General features: G+C 36.8%; 1 pseudogene; it reads right to left on the reverse strand.

Moving 5' to 3' along the window:
* Positions 1–405: 405 nt before the first annotated feature.
* The window catches only part of LOC123939238, a 29,906-nt pseudogene continuing 11,488 nt past the window's right edge, over positions 406–18,823 (reverse strand).

Raw genomic sequence — 18,823 nt, forward strand, 5'->3', positions numbered from 1 at the left:
CTTCCATGTATAAGAGAGACCATATGGTATTTGTCTTTCTCTGATTTATTTCACTTAGCATAATGACTTTCGGGTCCACCCATGTTGTCACAAATGGTAAGATTTCGTTCTTTTTGATGGCTGAATAATATTGTATATGTATATATACACACACACACACACACACACACACACAAATATATATATATATATATTTACTACAACGTCTTTATCCATCCATGGATGAACACTTAGGTTGTTTCCGCATTTGGGCCATGATAAGTAATGCTGCAATGGACACAGAGGTGTAATACGCAAAAACCATACAATTTTGATCTTTTCTTCCCCCTCACTGCCTTTGGTCAGATTGTTATTCAGAATTAGATGTCCAAGATGATTAGACATTTATGGAGCAAATATTTAAGTTTAGGCAGCAGTCTTCTTTTCTTCTGTGGTAGGTTTCTTGTCTGTAGGCTTCTCTTCTTGGAGCTGCATTTTTTTTTTTTTCCCCACCAGAGGCTTCTTCTGCTCCTTAACGCCAACAGCCTCCTTTCCTGTCTTCCCTATCACAGGCTTCTTGCCTGGAACCCTTCTCATCTGAGTTGGCTTCCAGTGCTGCTGCCTTATCCATCTGGAGTTTGTAATTCTTGCTCCAGGAAAGAATGGTTATTCCGGCTCGTGGTCTTGGCATACGGGTTTAGCTTTAACACGATTCTCGGGTTTTTGTGTGTGGATTCCACTTTAGGACTCTACCATGAACCCTCTTGTGTGGCGCTCAGAGGGCTCTTTGGATCTCTGAGCTTTTCCTCAGATCATCTCATCTGCGGGAAGCACTTTTGATCCAAAGGCAGAAACGTCCCACATGCTCTCCAGGGGGCAAGTTTCCAAATGTTGGGTTTGCTTACATTAAGGAGAGTCATTCCAAGGATGTTTCTGAAGGCCTTCACGGTACTGTTGTCCTCGTTATAAAGGACGCAGGGTCTCCTGTGCTGTATAGGACACATTTGGCCTTTGCCAGCTCTAATTTGCTGAGAGGCATAGACCTTCTTGATATCATTCCAGGCGTTAAGTTTCTGAAGAAGCAAATCAGGCTCCTTGGCCTTCTTGTAGCTTTGAGTTTTATCTCTGACCACCAAAACAAGTTCAGGCATTTTCTCAGTTTGCTGACCTTTAGACATGCCCTGCGCTGGTAAGACCAAAGGTGGCCCGGGCGGAGCACACAGCCTAACGCTTCTGTGTTGTGTTCACTATGCCGTGCCTATGGTGTTGGGTTTTGGTCAGTGCAAACACGCAGCCCCTTGACACATATTTTCAAAACCACCCTGGCAAGAACTGTGAGTCTCACTGCCTCGAACTCTAGAAATCGGAGCCCCAAGACTCAGGATTGGTTTGCTGACATGCTAATTCACTGATAGCACAGGACTGTCTATTGTTTTTGCACAAGTTGGTGTGAACAAAGTTCACAGTACCTGGTCAATTGGGAGTCTTGAACACAGAAGGCAAAGCGACATTTTTGCCAGAAGATTCCCTCTTTTTGAAGTACACTGATACCAGGGGGCAGGCACATGCTATGGCAGGGAGAGAAAGCCATGCTCCTCTCCAGCTCACTACCTCCCCCAGGAAAAACTATTTTGATCTCTTCATTTTTTTTTTCAGACTAATGTTCTTGTTTTCTTTAGATGAATATCCAGAAGTGGAATTGCTGGTCACATGGTAGTTCTATCAGTGATGTTTTGAGGAACCTCCACATTGTTTTCCACAGTGGCTGAACCAGTTTGCATTCCTACCAACAGTGCATTAAGGCTTCCCTTTTCTCCATATCCTCACCAACATTTATTACATCTAGTCTTTTGGATAAAGGCCATTCAAGCACGTGTCTGGTGATACTTCACTGTGGTTTCGATCTGCATTTCTCTGTTTAAGGACATAGAGCATCTTTTCATGTACCTGTTGTCCATCGGTATGGCTTCTTTAGAAAAATGTCTGTTCAGTTCTTCTGCTCATTTTTAATTGGTTTTTTTTTTTTTTTTTTTTTTTTTTTTTTGCTATTGAGTTGTATGTGTTCTCTATATATTTTGGATATAAGCCTCTTCGCAGATATATGATTTGCAAATATTTTCTCCCATTCAGTAAGTTGCCTCTTCATTTTGTTGATGGTTTCCTTTGTTGTGCAGAATCTTTATAGTTTGATGTAGTCTCCCTTGTTTATTTTTGCTTCTGTTGCTTTGTTTTTGGTGTCAGATTAAAAAAATCATCCCCAAGATCTATGTCAGTTTCTTACCACCTGTGTTTTCTTCAAGGAGTTTTATGGTTTTAGGTCTTACATTCATGTTTTCAATCCATTTTGAGTTCACTTTTGTATATGTTGTTGATAGTGGCCCAATTTCATCCTTTTGCATGAGGATGTCCAATATTCCCAACACCATTTATTGAAGAGACTGTCCTTCCCCATTGCATATTCTTGGCTCCTCTATCGTAAATTAACTATATATGCGTTGATTTATTTCTGGGCTCTGTATTCTGTTCTATTGATCTATGTGTCTATTTTTATGCCAATACCATACTGTTTTGATTACTATGGCTTTTTAATATAGTTTGAAATCAGGAAGCATGATGCCTTCAGCTGTGCCCTTCTTTCTCAAGATGGCTTTGGCTATTTGGAGTCTTTTGTGGTTCCATACAAATTTTTAGGATTGTTTTTACTTTTTCTGTGAAAAAGGCCTTTGGAATTTTGGTAGCAATTGCACTGAATTCTAGACCTCTTTGGGTAGTATGAATGTTTTTAACAATATTAATTCTTCCAATCCATGAGAATGGAATACCTTTCTATTCATTTTTGTTATTTGCAATTTCTTTCATCAATGTCTTATAGTTTTCAGTGTATAGGTCTTTCATCTCCTTGGTTAAATTTATTCCTAGGTATTTTATTCTTTCTGATGAGATTGTAAATGGGTTTTCTTAATGTCTTTTTTTGATAAGTTGTTGTTAGTTTATAGGAAAAAAACAACTTTCCATGTGTTGGTTTTGTATCCTGCAATTTTACTAAATTTTTTAGTTTTAACAAGTTTTTTTTTTTTTTAAAGATTTTATTTATTTATTTGACAGAGAGAGATCACAAGCAGGCAGAGAGAGAGGAGGAAGCAGGCTCCCTGCCAAGCAGAGAGCCTGATGTGGGACTCGATCCCAGGACCCTTGAGATCATGACCTGAGCCGAAGGCAGCGGCTTAACCCCCTGAGCCACCCAGGCGCCCAGTTTTAACAAGTTTTTGATGGAATGTTTAGGTTTTCTATATATAGTATCATCTGAAAATAGTGACAATTTTACTTTTTCTTTTCCAATTTTGATGTCTTTTTTTTTTTTTTTTTTTTTTTTTGCCTAATTGCTGTGGCTAGGACTCTCACCATGATGTTGAATAAAATGGCAAGAGTGGGCATCCTTGTCTTATGCCTGATCCAGTGTTGAATATGATGTAAACTGTAGGCCTGTCATATATGGCCTTTAATATGTTGAGATATGTTTCCTCTATACCAGCTTTGTTGAGAGTTTTTATCATAAACAGATGTTGAATTTTGTTGAATGCTTTTTCTGCATTTATTGAGATGGTCATATAATTTTTATTGTCCATTTTGTTAATGTGGTATATCACATTGACTCATTTGCAAATGTTGAACCATTCTTGTGTCCCTGGAATAAATCCCACTTGATCATGGCGTATAATCCTTTTAATGTATTATTGAATTTGATTTGCTAACATTTTGTTGGGGGCTTTTGAATCATTTTACCAGGATTATTGGCTTTTAATTTTTCTTTTCTCATGACAACTTTGTTGGTTTTGGTAACAGGATAATGCTAGATTTGTAAATGAATCTGGTAGAGTTTCCTCCTCTTCTATTTTTTCTGTTAAATCTAAACTTTATTTAAGATTTATGCACCAATATTTATTTATTTATATTTTATTTATTTATTTGACAGAGAGAGAGAGAGAGAGAACACAAGCAGGGGGAGTGGAAGTGGGAGAATCAGGCTTCCCATTGAGCAGGGAGCATGATGTGGGTCTCGATCCCAGGACACTGGAATCATGACAAGAGCTGAAGGCAGACGCTTAACAACCAAGTCACCCAGGTGCTCCTATGCACAGATATTTAGAAGTAATATTGATCAGACACAATAATCCAGGACAACTAATTTCCTTCCTTCCTTCCTTCCTTCCTTCCTCTCTCCCTCTCTCACTCCCTCCCTCTTCCTTCCTTCTTTTCTTTCTTTCTCTCTCTCTCTCTTTCTTTTTTTCTTCCTCTACTTATTTTTTTCTTTGGGTTTTCCTGGACTTTGTAGTTAATTTGAATGCAAACTCTAAACCAGGATAAAGGCACATTTGGTGAATAAATTGGTTGTGTCCCTTCTTTTACAAGGACCTTCAAGTATCAGTTTTATGTACTGGTATCATTTAATCTCCTACATTCTGCAGGCCAAGACCTTGTATTGTATCCTCATATATTTTTTAAGATCCAAGGCTCATGGTTACTTAACTAAGTTCAGTGTGTAAACATGTTTGTTATAAACAACATGGATCTGGCATCCCCCAGACCAAGTGATCTGAGAGGCACCAACCAAGATGGTAGCTGCAGTGTTTTTTATTTTTATTTTTTTAAAGATTTTATTTATTTATTTATTTGACAGACAGACATCACAAGTAGGCAGAGAGGCAGGCAGAGAGACAGGGGGAAGCAGGATCCCTCCTGAGCAGAGAGCCCGATGCGGGGCTCAATCCCAGGACCTTGGGATCATGACCTGAGCTGAAGGCAGAGGCTTTAACCCACTCAGCCACCCAGATGCCCCTAGCTGCAGTGTTTTTTATAACTGAATCTCAGAGGTTAAATACCAATTCTTCTAACATATTCTACTGGTCACACCAATAGAACAACTCTAGTATAATATGGGAGGGGATCACACAAGGGTGTTAATACTGTGAGGTGGGAATCATTAGGTGCCACTGTAGAAGCTGGCTGCCAGGTACATATCCACATTTAAATTCTATTAAATCGAGTCTGTACTGATGGTTCATGACAGCAGTGTATTCACGGAACCCTCAATAATATCTGACAAATAGTAGGCTACTAATAATTTTTAATAATTGACTGACCAATTTTATATTATCAGAGATAGGGGTTTTAGGTTTTTCTAGGAGGATCTATAGAAGAAGGATATTTCAGCTGCCATAATTTAGTAAAGAGAAGTTAAAGGCATGCATAATTACTGTGTGTATGTGAATCTTAGCCGTTACTTCAAAATTTTATTCCTCAAAGAGGAAAGTTCAAGAGAATGGGCATTTAAAATTGTGATCCAGTTTTTACTGTTAGATATATTGTTATTTTGAAGTTATTTAGGGTATGTTATAGGATAAAATATTAAGTAAATAAGTTAATGGTTTAGGAAATAAAAGTTTCCATAGAGAGGAAAACAAGATATCTTTAATAAGATATTAAACACTTTGTGATTTTAATTGAGCTAGAAATATCAGTGAGTACTCGTGAGTCTACCCATTCATCTATCCAAATAAAAGATTCTAATAACTTCCCTAATCTTATAAAAGAAACAATGACAATCTAGCAGAAATGAGTACCCCAAAATACTATTTTTCACTAAAAGGAACAAGGGTTCCTTGGAGATATGGCTGATTCTAAATCTGAAACAGAAAAATTTTAAGATTAGCCTGGGACGTCTTGCCCCAGAAAGCAGGAAAGCTATCAAATTCTAATGTGGTCATTTTAAAAGGATATATGATACAGCTTGCAGGAGGTCCCACTGACCTCAGACAAGGCAACTTGAACATCAAAAAGACTTAATATATTGGCTAACTGAACATACAATAATAATAATAATATGCAAAAGAAAGGAAAAAAGAAAAAAAGGAAACAAGAAAGGAAAAAAACTAATGAGGTACTATATGTTGGCTAACTGAACATAATAAAAAAATAAATAACCTCTTTAAAAAAGATTTAAACAGGGTATATAAAAAATTATGAGTCTACGGTGAGACAAAAAATAAAAATAGAACAACAATACCAAACAAAACACACTAGCCCCAACATACTGATTCCCAATGGAGTTTTCTAAGACACCAACTCATTACTCTGACAACTAATAAAAAATCAGGTATTTATTCTGCCTGAATAATAGTTGACCATAGAATGATCTTTTTTTTTCATGGAATTCCAACTGACATAAATATCCTTTTAGTTTCAGGTGTAAATCACAGTGATTTGATATTTTATAAATATTTTATAAATGAATGAGAGAAAAAAATCACCCAACTGAGCAATGGGCCAAAGACCCTAAGAGACACCTCACCAAAGAAGAGGATCAGATGGCAAATAAGCATATGAGAAGAGGCTCCACATTATGTCATCAGGGAAATGCAAATTAAAACAACTAGATACCACTAACCATCTATGAGAATGGCCAAAATCCGGAACACTGTTACCACCAAACGCTGGTGAGGATGTGGAGCAACAAGAAATCTCATTCACTGTTGGTAGAATATAAAATGATATGGCTACTTGAAAGACAGCTTGGTGGCTTCTTACAAAACTAAACATACTTTTGTCATATGACCCAGCAATCGTGCTTCTTGGTATTTTCCCAAATGAACTGAAACCTTATGTCCATTCAAAAATCCGTACATAGATGGTTATAGCAGCTTTAGTCATAATTTCCAAAGTTTGGAAAAAAAAAACTCTGAGCATCCAGACAGTGGAATACTATTCAGCTCTAAAAAGAAATAAACTCTCAAGCCATGAAAAGATGTGGAGGAAAGGTAAATATTTATTACAAAGTGAAAAAAGCCAATCTGAAAAAGCTGGATTCTGTATGACTCCAACTATACGACCTTCTGGAAAAGTCAAAACTATGAATCCAGTAAAAATTTCACTGGTGTCCAGGGGTGGGGGTGGTATTAGGGATGAACAGGTAGAATAAAGAGGATTTTTAGGACAGTGAAACTACTCTGCGTGATACTATAACGATGGATACATGTGTGGGATTTTTTGTTGTTTTTGATACACATTATTATATATTTGTTCAAACCCATAGAATGTAAAACAGCAGGAGTGAATCCTAACGTAAACTATGGACTCTGGGTGATTATCATGTTTCAAAATGTAGGTTTACCAATGGTAACAAATGTATCACTCTGTGGGGGTTACTGATAATGGGAGATAGGCTATGTATGTGTGGGGGCAGAGGTATACATATGTATCTATACACTGTGCTGTGAACCTAAAAGTGCCCTAAAGAAATAAAGTCTTAATAAATTAAAAAAATGTTAAGAGGTCTGTGATTTGGGTCAACATAATAGCACACTTGGCAATTATGAGTAAAAATTAACCGGCACCTAGAGATACGGTCTGAGGTATTACACAGACGGAAGGAAGATTAATGATATTCTTGCCTTCTTGGTCATGAGCTAGTTCAGAAAATGTGGTAAGGCCACTGGATTCAGCCTTGGTGTAGACATGATCATCAAAAACTTAACTCTGTTTTCCCTGAAATGATCTGAGAGAGCCCAAGTACCACATGGGTCCTAGCACAGTGCATTTGTTTTTCCTCCATTTATTTGATCCAGGTTCAAGATAGATTATTTGCCTGATTTGGTTTACACCTTTGTTTTCCCCATGAAATGTTTTTTTTTTTTAAAGATTTTATTTATTTATTTAACAGAGAGAGAGAGAGAGAGAGAGAGATTGGAAGTAGGCAGAGAGGCAGGCGGGGGTGGGGGAAGGCAGGCTCCCCACTGAGCGGAGAGCCCGATGTGGGGCTCAATCCCAGGACCCTGAGATCATGACCTGAGCCGAAGGCAAAGGCTTAACCCACTGAGCCACCCAGGTGCCCCTCCCCATGAAATTTTTCAAGCATACAAGGTGAGGGACCATGTCTTATTCAGGCTTCACTATTTCCTGAAGCAAAGAATTTTTCAGAGCAAAGACAAGAAAAAGTCACTTGGACTCACACATTCCAGGCCTAAAAGAAGCCAGGTCACCTGCCTATTTATTATAAAAGTGGAATTAATGCTACTTCTCAAGCTTACAGATATGAAGACGGCCTCGAAGTCCCAATGTGAATAGCGTTTGTGGAATTACATAGTTACAGAAAAAATCAATCTCCTGAAACAGTCTCTCAGCAATAACAATGATAACCCTATTCTGTTTCTTTTGCTAATCTGAGTTATTGACTGGGTGGAGGTGGGAGGTGAGAAGCAGCTAGCTGTTCACATGGGTGGTATACAAGATAATCTTAAAGATTCTCTGCCCCAAATTATGTTCCCTCTTTTCTTTTTCTTATGCTTGCAAATCCTGTATTTTTAATACTAAGAAAGGCCCTGATAGAATATGGAATAAGACAAAAAGTGATCTGTTTCCAAACTGATAATAACTTGGCCTCTATGCTCTTGCTACCTCCCTGCTGTCTGTTTTCTTGTCAGCTGCATACCCAGGCAGAAAAGACCAACTTCCTAGATAACAGAGGGTTCTCTCACAATGGGAGGACCTGGGTTTCCTGGCTGAAAACTCCAAACAAACTCTTAAGATCCATGTAACATAATTAAATTCTTGGCGGTGCAGAACTGATCAATAGGGCCAATCCAGGAGCAGTGACAGCTCTGGGGACAGCATAAAGAAGCATAAAGAAGCTGTACGTCTTTGGAAGGAGGAAAGTAGATAGATGCGTTTTCTTCCAGTTTGGAAACTGCAGATATTCTATTTTGATTCCTTTAAATAACTAATTCTGGGATTTGAGGACAGATGATTTTATCCAAATTTCAATTCATAAAATTTCTCATATGTCTAAGCAGTTTCTGCATTTGACCTAAGAGGTACATGCCATAAAAATCAACAGAATAGGGGCGCCTGGGTGGCTCAGTGTGTTAAGCCACTGCCTTCGGCTCAGGTCGTGATCTCAGGGTCCTGGGATCGAGCCCCGCATCGGGCTCTCTGCTTGGTAGGGAGCTTGCTTCCTCCTCCTCTCTCTCTCTGCCTGCCTCTCTGCCTACTTGTGATCTCTCTCTGTCAAATAAATAAAATCTTTAAAAAAAAAAGAGCAAAAATCAAAATCAACAGAATATTTTCTTTAGAATATTAGGAACATACAGAAATCTCAGCAGAGATATTGCTGTATCAAATATGTTTTGATAAATAACACATTTCAAAGCTTTTGTATTTTATTCATCCAAGGTTTTAACAAAAAATAATCTGAAGAGACTAGTGACATGAAGGGATCCTCTAGGAGGAAAGAATATCTATCCCTAGTTTTCAATTACAGATTGAACATCTATGCAAAGATCAACCATGAAAGGATATGAACAAAGGTTTGGGCAATTAAAATGTTACCAGTTGCAGCACAGAAGGGATAAGAAATCTGCTTTTCTCTTTTCAGTCAATTGCATTTTAACTATTAGAAAACAAAATATTCCAATGAACATCTGCCAGGACTATGTTGAATAGTCCTTTAGAATGCTTTTATGTTTAATTAAAGGTTTGTTTTCATATTACCCTGAGCACTATTCATTGGGGGTACAGACAGAAGAAAGGGACTAAACACATTAATATAATTAATATCTAATCAATAGATTACTAATTGATATGTAGGAAAATTGAACATATCAGTTGAGCCTATTTATGGCATGAACTAATTTAGAAACCAACGAGCTTTGGAATGTCTGCATAAAGAAAACAAAAGCGAACTGTGGTCTCCCTTTTTACCATAATTTTGGCAAATGTAGTAAATGAGCATAGAGATATAAAAAATATATAATCCAGGGATTATTAGTCACTTTACAAAAAAGAGGCTTTTATTTTAAGAAAGTATCTTTACAGGAATTATTTCTGCAAGTATTAATGTATAACTTATTTGACACTTATGTGATACATTACTACATTGAAGGGATGCTAGTAGCTGCTGACCGTGAGACATTCTTGTGTTGAACCAGAAGACAATTTATAAAAAATTCTCGAGTGATACTTAGTTTAATCCTCATGTGTCTATTTCTTTCAGCGGGAGTGATGATGCCAAAACAACAACATCAACTGTCAAAAATACCATTTTTCCAAATATGTCACATAAATCATTAATATGAGTTGATTTTATGACGAAAGACTACAGGTCAATTTTAAGTATAAGAAAATAAGTATGGCTAAGTATTATAAAACGGGCATGAAACTTCTCACTAACATTCTTTATTATTTTAAATTCCTTTTCTGTACTTTTTGCTACCCTTATGCCTACTCTGTCCTGTCTCCACTATACCTGTCTACGCTCCCCCGTGTTTCCTCTACTCTCATTCCTTGCTGTCTACAGTGGTGCCCAGTGTCTGCAATGTATGTCTTTGGAAGGAGGAAAGTAGAATGACGTGTTTTCTTCCGGTTTGGAAACTGCAGATATTCTACCTATAAATGTCACACAGTGACATTTCCAACACTGCTTGGTTCTCTGTTAGCATACATTATTGTATTTAGATATTTGTAAATCAGTATATATAAGTATATTAGATTATAGCAATATGGACTACGGAACTGCTAGGCTATCCAATTCACTGGGCACATCAAAAGCTGATTTACCTATGACACAAACAGCTATAGCCACATTTTAACTGACTTGTCTTTATTTGCTCTAAAGAAAATTTCTCAGAGTTTGACTTTATTTTCAGAGGATCACTCTGAACACTGATTTCAAACTCTGAAAAATAAGCCCTTCCAATATTTCTTAGCTAGACGGATGAATAATTACTAATCAGTAGATAAGGTGGGTAAAGCGGTTCTCATGATCAAGTCAGCATCGATCTACGACATACCTGAGAGTTTGATTTGGTAAATACACAAAGAAAAGCATGGGGAATAGTGTTTAAAGTAGAAAGGACTCAAAATAAAAGAAAAAGGAAACGTTCTAGAGGAAACAGGCCTTAAAATAGTGCCTTTTCCTGTCCACAAAACCAGCTCTGTCACAGTCTAGCAGGTGTAGTCATGGCTGATTTTTTCCCTGTCTGCTGTGTTACAGTCTCTGGTGATTGGAGGCCAAGCCTAGGGCATGTACGAACACCACCGATGGGTGAGAACGGTCAAATAACACAACTGTCACAGATTTTGCAGATGTAGGTTTCCAGATCCAAATGTGCCAGCCACTTGTGACGCCCCCGTAAAAACAGCCTTTCATGTTTATATTGAGGCCATTTACCTAAAAGACTTTGGAAGCATAGCTAATGCCGTCATCCCTCAGGTAGCACATGAATCAGGTGTTTGGAGAGTTATTTACTTAGGAACTTGTGGACTGATTTGAATTAGGTTGTTTAAAAAGTAGGTGAAGAATATTAATAATGAAAGTTATATCACCCATTTATAGATAGAACCAAATAGAGGTAAAACAACAAATGAGGTTAATTTTTTTAATCTCTTAGTGAAGACATACAGAAAATATTACATAGACATATTTTCTTTTACTTTAACCAATTAAACAAATCGATGTTTATGACTCTGCCCGCAGCTCTGAGTATTGATTGCCTCACATGCCAAGGTGTCAGTTTCTTGCTCACCCTGTTATGTCTTCTCCTTGGTCAAGTTTACACAGCCTCAACTGGGTTACAAATGTCTATTTATATAAAAAGATATCTATCTATCTATCTATCTATCTATATAACCTCCCACTGTTCATTTTCTGCTGTACCGTTGCTGTAGTTTTCCTTTGTGTTTTCTATTCATTTACCAATTCAGAACACCAGAAAGGTAGAAGAGGTATCTGTAGATTTACTTGTATTTTGAGAAAACGTTATTTGGTCAGGTGATTTCCAAGTCTAACCACAACATCCCTTTGTGTGTCAGCAAAGGAACCGCATCCACAATACTAGAACTCTACAGTTCTTTGCCTTAAAAGACTCCAAGAGATGAGAATGCAGTCCAGGTCTATTTATTTGAGTAATCTGACCAGTTTAAGTGATCAAAATCATACAACTTGTTAGCAACACCAGTAAACCAAAGCGCCAGGCTTCTAGTTCCAGTTTGGGGCCGTTCCCCTTGTCCACTGTAACCTGTTTGTTCAAATATATGTGACATTCGCTGCACTTAGAGTATAGATATGGATGCTACTGGAGGAGTTTTCAAACAAAATCAAATTCACGCCCAATTGTTTTTCGTGTCATGAACAGCAATAGCAATTGAGCTTATAGATAAAGGAACACTTCACAGTATTTTCTTACAACTATTTTTTTTAAGAAGGGGAAGATTTTATTAGATGATCTCTATTGTTCCTTCTAGTTTTAATAGCCTTTGAATTCATGAATCATCCTAGAACGCATAGGTATGCAGCAAAAGGCAAGAGGCATGCCTTTGTAAATTCAAAATGTTGTGATAGTGCACATTTACGGCTGAAAACATAGAATAGAATAACCATCGCAGTTGAAATGAGCATTTATTCTCCCTTTAATGTTGCTATATCTCATATTCTCCTGCCCTCACTATTTTCCCATTTCATTCCCCATCAATCCACATACTGTGCTCTGTCCATAAATGCACTGTGGTGGAATCAAAAGAGAATGAGCTTTGGCATATGATAGAAATAATATTTGAATCCAGGCTATGTGACTTTGAACTACACACTTAATCATTTTCTGAGTCCCAGTGTCTTCCACTGAATGTATAATATAATTAGATTACACAAACATAAGTCTGTGGATGTGGTTAGGAGGATCAGTGATTGTAAGTGGAATATGGTTAGCGCAGTGTTGTGATCTGAAACTGATAATAACCAGATTCTTCTTATTTTTATAAGCAAGTATTCTGAGATTTAAAGGGTGGGAGAAGGAGGAGGAGGCCAAGCACCCAGCTATGTCCCTTCAAACATTTTATTGTAAAACTCACTTTTCTCTTTGCTCTCGTAATACTCAGCTCTGCTCAAATGCAAGGGACAAAAATAGTTCATTGCTATTTTAAAAATTCACTTCAAGCACAGTTTTACTTTGGTTGACTCCAACATTAGTGCCTACAGTCTCAGTTACAATGGCATCTGCCTGACTAGCTAAATATCTTAAAGCATATTTCTTATCTCTATGTTGCTTACACCTTATATGATCAATGAGTTCTCATTGGTTTCAGATGAAAGCATGATGGGACAAAATGTTGGCTTTAGTTAATAACATGTAATTATGGTTAGTTAAAATGACAGTCTAATATCAAGATACACCAAATAGAAAGCAGAAAAGAAATTGGAGAGAAAGTAAAATCCGAAAGAAAATTTAATCTAAGCCAAAGAGCAGAGTATGCTTGATATTCCTGAATTGAAAGTAGGTGGAGTGACGGAAAGGACTATAAAAATTGTGAAAGATGTGGTTCCCTAGGAAAAAATATATTAATTTGTCTTTCTCGGCTCCCATTTTATAAGATTAAAGTGACTGCACCGAATGCATTTTTAAAAATTGTTTCTGAATTCATTTCTTAAAAAATTATTTTATTAGCAGTTGTAGTAATTTATGTTCATTGTAAAAATTTCAGGATATGTGGAGAAACAAAGGGGAGAAAACTAAAGTTTTCACCCGAGATAACCACTGTTAACTTCTGATATCTTTTCATCTGTTCTTTTTTTAATGTATAATCCATATATAATCTTATTTCTTACAAAATATGGATGTTAGTATGCAAACAGCTTAAAACACTTCTGGTATGGTTTTTTGATATATGCAAAAAGGAGAAAGACTGTATAATGAATAGCCATGTGCCATTGACAATTATCAAGATATGGCCATCTTGCTTTATCTCTACCTTCTGCTTTCCTGCAGTCTTGAATTATTTTAAAGCAAATCCAGATGATCTATCATTTCATCCATAAATACTTCAATATTTATCTTTCGAAGATAAGAACTCTTGCACAAAACAAAACAATATCAATCACTAGCAAAGTAATCACAATTTCTTCATGATCTTCAAAGAGCCACATTATAATTGTTTTTTAATCTGGCTCCTCATTGACAATATCATGGTTATCCTTTATTCACAACATAAGAGTCTATAGCATATAAATGGTGAACTAATTTGTATTGACAAAATTAAGTATATGAGTACGCATTTTCCAATATTTCACCTGAAATTGGAGCTTATAATTTTTTTTCTTTTTTAAGATTTTTAAATTAATTAATTAATTTTAGGAAGAGAGAAAGAGTGTGTGTGTGTGCCAGCTGGGAGAGGGGCATAGGGGGAGAAACGGGGGGGGGGGGAGCAAAGGGGGAGGGAAAGGGAGAAAGAATCTCAAGCAGACTCCACCCTGGGTGCAGAGCCTAAGGTAGGCTTGGATCTCACCACCCTGAAATCATGACCTGAGCAGAAACCAAGAGTCAGATGCTTAACTGACTATGCCACTCAGGTGCCCCAGATCTTACCATTCTTTTAATCATTGTTAATTTGTTAGATTAAAAATGTAAGTGTTTTGTTCATATGTTTATTATCCACTTATGCTTTTATGAATTGCTTATTCAGGCTTTTGCTTGGTTCCTATTGAAGTTTTGTTTTTTCTTATTGGTTTGTAAGAATTCTTCACAAGGGGGCACCTGGGTGGCTCAGTGGGTTAAGGCCTCTGCCTTCAGCTCAGGTCACGGTCTCAGGGTCACGGTCTCAGGGTCCTGGGATCAAGCCCCACATCGGGCTCTCTGCTCAGCAGGCAGCCTGCTTCCCTTCCTCTCTCTCTGCCTGCCTCTCTGACTACTCGTAATCTCTATCAAATAAATAAATAAAATTAAAAAAAAAAAAGGAATTCTTCACAAGCCTGTGTATGTCCTCAGATTGCTCACACTGGCTAGTACTGCCATAATTTTACCTTATGTTTTTTATTTATTTACTAAACTGGAACACCAGAAAGAAACAATACAGACATGTGGATTATTTGTATTACGGGAAAACATTTATTTTTCCAGGAACCTTCCAAGCCTAGTTACAATGCCCCCTTCCCTGTTTCACATTTTGTCATATATTGCAAATGTCGCAAATATCTTCTCATTGTCATTTATTTTTCACCTTTGTTTACAGTAATTCTTTTCTGTAGTAAAATTTCCTTACCTCAAGATAAACATAAATAGTACTAATTTTCTTCCTATATTTTTATTATTTCATTTTCTGTTTTAAAATCTTAACCTCAAATTATTGTAATAAGAGGCATGAATTTATTACAAATTTACCTTCATCCCAAATTGCTAATTGGTCCACTGCATTTGAGTAGACCATTTTTTGCCCAATGATTCTATATGCCTTCTTTGTCATCTAAGTTACACATTGAGTAATTTTAAAATATACATTATACGTTTAAAAATATATGTGTGTGAGATGTGTGTGTGTGTGTGTGTGTGTGTGTGTGAGAGAGAGAGAGAGAGAGAGAGAGAGAGATAAAAGCAGGGACCTAAAAAATCAGGTAAGTTTTAAATGAGAGTAGAAAAAAGGCAGTCTACAAAGGGTGTAGTTCTTCACTGGCATCCAGGAAATAAGAGGAAACTCTAAATACTTTTTAGAGAATAAACAATGAAAAATTGTGTAAATGAAATAAAATGATACCTGTGAATTGCAAAGTTTTCCCATTTTAGGTTTGCTGAGGACTTACGAGAGACTAAAACTAGCTTTTCCCAAGGTTACCTCCGTGTATAAGCCCTATACTCTACCTTTTACTTATTTAACATTTTTTTAGTCCCACTATGCGCCAGGCATTTTGCTAGGAGCTGGTTATACAAAAAAGAATATGATTTAGTCCCTGCCCTTAAGGAAATCATACTTTCATTGGCTGCACTTTTTATATTTTTTTGAAATTACCTGTTAATGGGCCTAAATCTCTTCCCAGACTATGACCTTCTGCAGAACAGCATTCATGGTTTATTCATATTCTAATCCCCGGTGATTAGAATAATTCCTGACACACAGTAGCTGCTGATCAATGAATATTTGTTAAATTCCCTGGGCGCAGAATCCCATTATCTCCAGGGTCATTTACACCCATACTCATCTGCCAAGGGAAGATAAGCATTTACTGTTGCAAATGAGTGACTTTTTCTTCCATGCTCAGGCCATCCCACACAACTTTGTCTCCTACAAATCCACTCTCTGTCCTTCTTCACCCATCCCCTCTCTCTCCCACACTGGGGCTGCCCTGTTTCCTACATCAATGGTTTCCAACTCCCCCGCCTTTTTCCTCTGAGGCTTTCTCAGGCTGCATCTTCTCATAGTGGCTGGCTCTGTGGTACACCATTCTCTTCTTTTGTCTTCCAGTGACTTCCTTCCTTCATCCTTTTAAGTCTATGGTGGTGGCTGACTGGCAGCTAATAGCCCTGGGTTCCTGATAATCTTTTGTGATTTCAACATATGCCCCATCCACTCCTTTTGGAATAATCTTTTTGTAAATAAAACTTCTTCACATTAAACTCTTTTAAGTGTATCATCTGTTTCTTTTCAATATTTTATTATTTTTATTATCATTACTACTGATTTTCCTGGAGAGTGTGTGCATGTTGGGGTAGGTGGGGAAAGATAGGTAGGTTGTGCACACACAAGAAAGCAGTTTTCTGTTTGAAGATAGCTGATAGCTTGAAAAGTAGTTCCAGAGATTGAAGTACATTGGACTGAAGGATCAGCGAAAAGAAGAGAGGTAAAACTTGAATATCTCTAAAAATAAACGGGCTCAGAATGTGCAGGGATCAGTTGGTGAGTGACACTGAGTTGTCTTAATTATTTATTTTTTTATTTATCTTATCCCAACATTAACTATGCCTATCCCAGGACACAAGTGGTTTTTTGTTTCTTGATAAGTTACCAAGAAAACCTACATGCCATTACTTATCTAAAGGTGATACTGCCTATCCCAAACAAAGAATTCTATTCTATATATATTAGTTGAGTTACAAAAGCCCTGTCAAGCTTCATAGGATCACAGTCCAAAACTTTCAGGAATAATTATTAAAGGTCTCCAAGAGGATATAATTCACTGATCTTTTATTTTCTGTGATTCTTATGGTGCATCAAGTAGTGTTCATTTTCTTCAAAAGCATAGACTTCAAGGGGATAAATTATACCCTGTTGCTTTTGGTCACTTGACTCACAATTCTGGTGGATCATTCACTGAAGGCTTGCTACTATGTTTATCATACATTATAGATAAGGGGATATGGAGATAAAAATATCCTAGACATTTATACTTCATAATAATGAATATTTATATTCATTTCAAATAAATGAAATATATTTCATTTATTCTTCTACTCAACAAGCTTTTATGAGAACTAATTAAATAATAGATGTCATGATAGTTAGGCACTGAGGAATTCTAAATGAATAAGACACATCTCATTTTTCTCAAGATCCTTAAGCAAAGATTGATGGGCTCTGAAAATGAATTTCATTAAAGGTAAAGGCACTTTCCCTTTCTGTTACAAAGATATAGGAAGAACTACTTTACCTTCCTTGTGAGCTTTTCTGAGTGACTGTCATGGGAGTAGTTCCAAGGACCTGGTGGAGATTTTATCCAAATCTGTGTGTGGTTCCTGGTGTTTTTGGTAGTGATGGATTTGTATGAATTAACCTCCTCTACATTCTGAGACTTTCCATTCTGTAGTAATATTTTTATAATGTATAACAGTTGCAAAACTCATCTCTAGTGTTGCAAGTTCAGACAAGATAAACTGCAGGTTTGATTTTTGTTTTGGTCGAAGGAAGATCTATATCATAGAAAGCCCATAAACGGGCAGAGCCGAGGAAGGCATGAGACTTTTTTGGTGTAGAAGCTGTTCAACAAACTGCAATAGGTCCTTGTTGTCATTCACCCCAACATCTTGATATTGAAGTGATTTTTCCATACAGTAGATGTATTTATTTGAAGCCTTAGTACTATTTCATCATTCGCCACTGAATAAACTTTAGTAGGAAGATATCATGTGCTGGGAAACTAGTAACTCTCACTTTTAAGTTACTATTTAATTCATGACTTTGCTATTACTCTTCTCTCCTTGCATTTCCTCATGGCACTCCGTTTCATTAATAATAGAAAAGTCTCTAGTTTTAACACACTTCATTTTTATGCACTAAAGTCCTTTCTGCTGGCATTTGCTGATATTCTTCCCGAGCTGCTTCTATTTATAAGGATACCATTGTGCTTTGAAACAATATATTTTTTTAAGAAACGATAAAGGAACATTTTAATAAATTCTGTATTAGGAGGAATATTTAGTCTTTATGCAGCTTCTGAAAACCAAATAATAGATTTTCAGTAAATTTCATTTCGTAGTACATGTAGGTTGCTCTCGATAGAAGAGCATTAGCCCTCTCAGGGAGTTATGTCCTCTGTGTCCTGTCACTTAGAGCTCGGACCAGGCCCTACAACTGTGCAGTGCTAACCCGGCACGGATTCCTATGCTCTACAAATAAAAAGTGAGTAAATATGAATAAAAGGAGCCTCGGGCTCTAATTGTGAATGAAAGCAAGAAAGTAATACTGACTCTCAGGAGAAAATATAATAAGAGCTTTAAGATTTAAAATTCAAATGAATAGTTGTTTGTCCATTTTATGAGAAGCAAAAGTATCTCCCTTTACCCTCTTACCCAAGACAGTCCTATTTCTGACATGTTGAGAGCTCAGAGTACTTACAGAATGATCTAAAGCACATTTAAAAATTAATTGACTTTTTTAAAAGTCTATATTATCTTTCCTGTGAAGCTCAGGTATGTGTAATAGAAAATTATATTAATTACAGAATTTTTTAAAAATATTATTTATTTATTTATTTGACAGACAGAGATCACAAGTAGGCAGAGAGGCAGGCAGGGGTGGTGGCGGGGTGGGGGTGCAG

The sequence above is a fragment of the Meles meles genome, chromosome 3, assembly GCF_922984935.1.
Source record: "Meles meles chromosome 3, mMelMel3.1 paternal haplotype, whole genome shotgun sequence".
NCBI lineage: Eukaryota > Metazoa > Chordata > Mammalia > Carnivora > Mustelidae > Meles > Meles meles.